Source organism: Tupaia chinensis, unplaced genomic scaffold (assembly GCF_000334495.1).
Source record: "Tupaia chinensis unplaced genomic scaffold, TupChi_1.0 Scaffold142961_1, whole genome shotgun sequence".
In the NCBI taxonomy this organism is placed as follows: domain Eukaryota; kingdom Metazoa; phylum Chordata; class Mammalia; order Scandentia; family Tupaiidae; genus Tupaia; species Tupaia belangeri.
Genome location: NW_006202806.1, coordinates 1790403 through 1797209, shown reverse-complemented (window position 1 = coordinate 1797209; position 6807 = coordinate 1790403). Strand labels below are relative to the sequence as shown.

The 6807-nt window shown below is 38.2% G+C and overlaps 1 pseudogene; it reads right to left on the bottom strand.

The window, feature by feature from the left end:
* The window catches only part of LOC102489337 (eukaryotic translation initiation factor 3 subunit F-like), a 34595-nt pseudogene extending 29285 nt beyond the window's left edge, over nucleotides 1-5310 (bottom strand).
* Between the last annotated feature and the right edge of the window lie 1497 nt (nucleotides 5311-6807).

The following is a 6807-nucleotide window of genomic DNA, read 5'->3' as shown; positions in this document are numbered from 1 at the left end:
CCCCTGGGGGGTGATTTCTCGCTTTCTGTCTCTATGTCTCTCTCTGTCTGTCTGGCGAGCGCATGCGCCCTATAGCGAAAAAAACTCTCAAAAAAAAAAAAAAAAACCAAAAAACTTTAGGACCAAAGATTACCGCCCCCCGCCTCAATTGGCCAAATAGGCCAAATATTTATTGCTCTTGTACCTAATCCAGTGGTCAGATTATTTCAGTGGTGGGCAATTTTGTCCCCAAGGGAAATTTGACGTAACATGGAGATACTTTTAGTTGCCACAACTGGGGTGTCCTACTGTTTTCTCAGTGTGTTGAAGCTAGAGATGCTCCTTTTGTAACAAAGAATAATATGGCCCAAGATGTCCAAGTGCCAGGCTGAAAAATGTTGCTGTAGCCATTATCTTTCTCTGTAATATGCTTACCCAAAAAGGAAAATTTTGAAATGGTCCACTCTGAGTCCTCTTTTCTTAAGGCAGACTTGAAATAAGTTTGACACAAACTGATTCATAATTTAGCTGAAAAGCGGTTTTTTTGGTTTTTTTTGTGTGTTTGTTTTAATACTACTTAAGTTACTAGCCCTGAGGAGGCTAAATAAAAAGAAAAGATAAAAGATGGTGTAGAGTTGTAAAGCTTCTAGTTATTCCTATGGTCTTATTTTATTTTATTTTTATGTCCAGGGAGAGATAAGGAACCATTACAAAATATGTGTAAGTAGTGCTAGGGCTGTAAGGGACAAACGAACAAAAATATACTGAGGCCGGAGAAAAAGAAATAAGGCTTAGGAAGTGATGAAAATCAAGAGATAAAGATTTGGAAGATACTGAGGAAGGGAAATTGTTTAAATGTCTTTAACAACATGCATATGGGAGTATTCGAAAGTAATGTCAGCATCCCAAGCTTTATATTGGCAATAATAATACTAAAGGTTTAAGAACAATTTAGCACTCCTTTTTGTTAAATATAAATGATTAGGTATCCAAAATAATATGTAAAATAATGCATTTTCAGAACCAGCAGATGGCGTAGTGGTTATGTCACCGGACTCCCACGTAGTCGACTGCGGTTCAAGTCCTGGACTCGGGCTTAAAACTCACACCATACACGTGTCTTCAAGTGCTCAAAATCCCAAGAGGAGAATGGAGGAGAAGGGATTGTGACGTTACCATTCCTCCTGGGTGGGGGGCACAAGTTCTCACATCTCTCTCTGGTGAGCACATGCACACTATAGCAAAATTCTGTCTAGAAAAAGAAAAAAAATAAAAAGAACACTTTGTTGTATTTTAAATGTCCAGATTAAAGTCTCCTCCTTGGTGCCAAACAAGGCCAAATTTCCATCTTCAGGTTGGTTTGTGGTTGTTTAGTGAGGAGTCCAGTATCACAGAAGCTTTTCAAAGAGTAAAGATATTAAGAGGGGAAAATGCAGCAGCCCTTTTCTGGGGTCATGAAAATATTCAGATGTGCTTAACTATAAAAAAAATATAAAGCTGGTCAAGTTTAAAAACAAATAAGAAAAAAAAAACAAATAAGAGAACAGGAAAGTATAAATTGGGAAATTGCTTAGACATTCCTCTGAGAAGAAAATTACCTTCCTAGAACTTCTTTCAGTTTAGCTTACTCAGACATATAAGCATTCTCTGCTAATTGCAAATGCACATATTATAATAGTCAATTCCCAAGTTGCACACTAAATTTATTCTGAATCCTCAATGATTTTATACAGCTATAATAGTGTGCAGTTAGCATTTATGTTGACATCTACTGGACCATAAGTCTAGTGTTTTTCAATAGTGAGAGACAAGTAATGTAGTTCATATAACAAAATCTCTCAATATATAGGGAACACCAAAACACACACACACACACACACACACACACAGACACACACACACCCCAATTATCTTGCCTTAAATCCTTCATCGATGATTGTGAAATATGTGTGTCCTTATATTAGTTTTAACGTAGTACAGGGGATATGTACAAATCTTGAATAATTTCTTGGACTTCAGATTCAGAACTTTCATGCCTGATCATGTAATATGTTTTCACTCCTAGATCCCATGACCAAAGTTGTAAGGAGAAACGGTATCTCAATCCAGGCAGGGACTAGCAGTTAGTGTAATGGCTATGTCGCTGGACTCCCATGTAGCCGACCGTGGTTTGATTTCCGGACCCGGTGGCTTAAACTCATGCTGGGTGCGTGTGCATGCGTGCCCAAGATCCTGAGAGGAGAACGGAGAAGGGATTGCGGCGTGGCCATTCCCCCTGGGGAGTGATTTCTCGCTTTCTATCTCTGTGTCTCTCTCTGTCTTTCTGGCGAGCGCATACACCCTATAGCAAAAACCTCTCAAAAAAAATAATAAATAAATCCAGGCAATTGGGGCACTTTTTTTCAGGAATGTTGAGAAACTGATATTTATCAAGTACAAATTTATAAAGGCATGCTAATGGAATACAATGAATAATCTTGAATACAATGAACAATCCTGAATTCAATCCTAGATTGCTAAATAATTGCTATAAATCATACTATTGGGACATTCTGTAGAATTCTAACATTTGGCAATATATCAACTTGAAATTTCCTGACATTGATCATCATGATATAGTTATATAACAGAATATCCTAGATGTTTGGAGATGCATACAGAATTTTTTAGGAATGAAAATTCATGATATTTGCAATTTATTCACAAATGGTTACCAATAATAATAATAATACTTTTTATTACTATTGTTATTTTCTGTTGCTATTATATGCTATATAAATAATGGTATATGCAAAGAATACTATGGGGCCTCATCCAGGTTTGGTCTTAGGGTCAAGGTATTCTGCACCCAGTTACTAGGAATATCAGCTGCCAATTTACATAGCTATGTAACTCAGTGAAAATTATGCTCAGCTGCAGGGAAATGTCTTGTCCAAGATTAGACTCCTTGTCAGGAAATATCTCTTGGCTAATGACTGGTTAATGTGATGATAAAAATGGCCTGGCCTCCCTCCAATTTATGACAGTGCTAAAGGGCCATCCGGTTCCATGTCTCCCTATAGGATCAAATAAGGCTTTAGTCACAATGATATGGGTCACTTTGTCTCTCTACCTAGTACTTCCTTCCCCAGTTCCTTGCAGGAGCATCTTCCTAAAAGTATCTGCCTAAAGCATGCTTTTATAACTCTTCTGCCCAGAATTGTCCTTGTCAGAGTCTGTTTCTCAGGAACTGTTTCTAAGATAACTCATACCATATGTGGTTCTCAGGAGTAAACTCTAAGCAAGTATTTGCAAGATATGTTACTCGCTAGCCAGCAAGCAAAATGACCTAAAATTTGGTAGTAAATAGAGTATGATTATCCCTTGACATGTGCTGGAGTGGTACAACTGTTAAAATTTTTACCAATGACGACCATAAATGTAATATTTGTAGAAAAGAACACTCTGGCAGTTGAAATATCTCTGACACTTAAGAGGTGTGAAGAAAAAAATTCACAAATATGGAATTGAGTGGCTGCTGCTGTGCACCGATGATTCCTGAAAGATAGATAATAGCCATATTGGAGAGATTAATTATGAATTCAAAGCAAAATGTGAAAGAGCATATCCTTGGCAGTATTTAAGAAGACCTTAATCTATTGCTTCCAAGAGATAACAGAGTACCAGGCTCTGTACTTAATCCTAATGGTCATATAGTTTCAGAGAAGGTTATATTCTCAGCCTCACCAGGTTTCTTATGTCAAGGTCAAGGCCTAATAGAATAAGCATGGGTGCCAGGTGAGCCTAAAAATTGATTAATTATTGCCATCTTCCAAATCACCCCAAAACTCAATGACTTAAATCAACAATAGTAATTAGTATCTTTATGGTTTTTGTAGGTTAGGAATTCAGAAGTAGCTTAGGTGAGTGGTTTGACTTGGAGATTCCTGTGAGGTTGAAGTTAATAGGCTAGCTAGGGTTGCAGTCATTTCAAGGCAATGGAGGATACACTTCCAAGGTGAACATCTTCGCCCATTTGAGATGCTATACCAAAATATCATAGACTAGGTGGCTTAAACAGTCAACATTAATTTATTCCAATTCCAGAGACTGTCAAGCTCAAAATCAAAGCACCGTCAGATCCAGAATCTGGTGAGGACTTCTTCCAGACTTGTAGACAGCTACATTCTTTCTGTGTCTTCATATAAGAGAGAGAGAGAGAGAGAGAGAGAGAGAGAGAGAGAGAGAGAAAGAGCGAGAGCGAGCAATCTTGTGCCTCTTGTTATAAGTGGTATTATATGGTATTACATCATGAGACCCTTACTTCTATGACTTAATTAATTCCCAAAGACCTTAACTCTAAATTCTATACCACTGGTTGGTTATGGTTTCAACATAAAAAGTGGGCATGGGAGAGGACAGAAAACATGCTATCCGTAAGAGTGACTAACTCACATTACTAGCACATTGGGGCTGGGTGTTGGTGGGAGACCTCAAATATTCCCCAGGTGGACCTATCCCAGAACTGCTTGATTATCCTTATGATGTACTGACTTGCTTTACCCAGAAAGAGTAGTCCAAGTGTGCAAGGTTGAAGTGGAATATCTTTTGTAATTCAACTTCTGAAGTCATTCACCATCATTTCACCCTATTATATTTGTTAGAAGCAATTTATTAAGTCCAGTCCACCTTCAAAGGAAGGAAATTAGTTTGTATCTTCTGAAGGGAGAACAGTCAAGTAATATGCAGACAAATTTTTTAAAGAAATTTTTTATTTAACTTTATTAATTTATTCATCCATTTTAATTTGACCAGAGAGAAACAGATTGAGAGAGGGAAAGTGAGAAAACAAATGTCTAGGTCCAGGACTTAAACGGTCAGCCATGTGGTAGTCCACTGCCCTTAACCACCATGATACCTACCAGCCCCAATATTTTAAAACTTACCATTGCCCTTTAAGCATGGGGCACTATGGAACTAAGCAATAAATATAGTCCATGGACCATTTGCTGGTGATTTCCCTGGTCTCACAATATATAACTGAAATAAACTTACTTGGCAGATGGGATAACATTCATTTGTTCTTCGATATGTAAGATAAAAACCTTTGTAGTGAGAAAGGTCAAGTAGGAACCTATGATATAAGCAACCTCATGAACCAATATGAACAATCAAAAATAGTACCTCTTCTTGAGGAAAATGGCAAAAAGCGGCACGCTTGAAGATAATTTAATCAGCATAACCCCTACAACACTGGAATAATCATGAATTTAAATAAATGAGAAACTCACCTGCAGTTATTGGGAAGAATATGGCATCTTTGCTAGAGAAAATTAGCATGGACCGTAACATGTTGGAGTTCCCACTCTGGAAAAAATATTCTTTTTCATCCCTGTCTAAAGGGTAGTTTAGGAAGAGTTCATATTCAATTGGGAGTGGCATGAATACACATTAACAGTCTTGACCCAGGAGTTGAGTTCATTGGACTTCCCTAATAATACATGGACTGATGGGATTCAGATGATACTGACATCATATCATTGCATTAGTCCAATATATTAGGTTTCATTTCCCCTGTGACCACAGATTCATCTTGAATTGATAATTACACTATGTTATGGCAGTGGTTTCTGGTTGGTGAAGTACATAATAGGATGACTGGATTTCATGGTCATAGGATGTCCAATGTTCTTCATCTGCTATACCATGGGTTCCTTGATCCACAATTAAGTTAGGTGGTATGCTATGTCTGGAACTTACATACTCTATAAATTCTCAGATAGTGGTGATGTCCTAGACCCTGCATGTAGAAAAGGAAAACCATACTTGGTATGAAGGTCTTGGTTCCCAGCATTTCTTTCTAGCAGAAGACACAGTAAGAGTCTCATCGAACTTTGAACTATGACTCTTGCTTGATCACTTCTGAATTTTTCACTAAAAGACCAGCAGGCATCAAAGTGGCCACTATACTGGCAAGGGTAATTGCCCTGAAATCAGGAGACATAATTGTTTCTAAAACAATGCTTGTGGGGAATATTAAGTTGTGTACTACAGTGACTCAACTGAAGGTCTCTTGGTGTTTCCATGCCCAATTTTAACGGATAGACAAGGACAGCAGCCATGTACTGACTGTGTGGCATAATAATGAGTGACTCAATCTCCCCTCTTCCTCCCAGGGGTCTAAGTCACAAAATCAGGCAAGCCTCCTCAGCCAGCAGAATTTCCTGTTGAGAGTGAGGAAAATCTAGAATAAGTGGTGGAAAGAGAATGCATGTATTAGTTATGGCCCCACGACCAACTATAACAGTGATGGATGTACTAATAGTTAAGCCCACTAATCTTTCTCTTATTTTATCCAGGAAATGTGACTCATATAGTCACAGCTATGCCTAGATAGAGTAAATCTGAATTGAAAAACAAATGAATTTGTGCAGTACCAGTGGCATATTTTAGAGTGTAATAGATGTCATGTGGGGCCTTACCCAGAACTACTCTACTAGACTAGTAAACCTCAGCTGCTGTGAGTGCTGGGTGCAAATTAATGTCTTATATTGCACCCTTTGCCAGAGAAGTGCTCCAGGCTGGTGGGAGCTCACCTTTCATCTGAAAGGTTTTTGCCTCTCCACCACTCCTTCTCTTTTTAAACTGCTGATGATTAACTGATAGAGGAATGCACAAAGCTGGCCTCCTGTCTGAATGCAGAAAAATCCAGTATGATTTATGTCTCAGAACCTACGTCATCACTATAATTCAGCAGATCTGGCTAACCCCTGATTTTAGGTGATCCTGCGTCCTCAATGATATGTTTCCTCTTCATTATCCTGTTTTCTTACTTCCTCTTACAAGTCT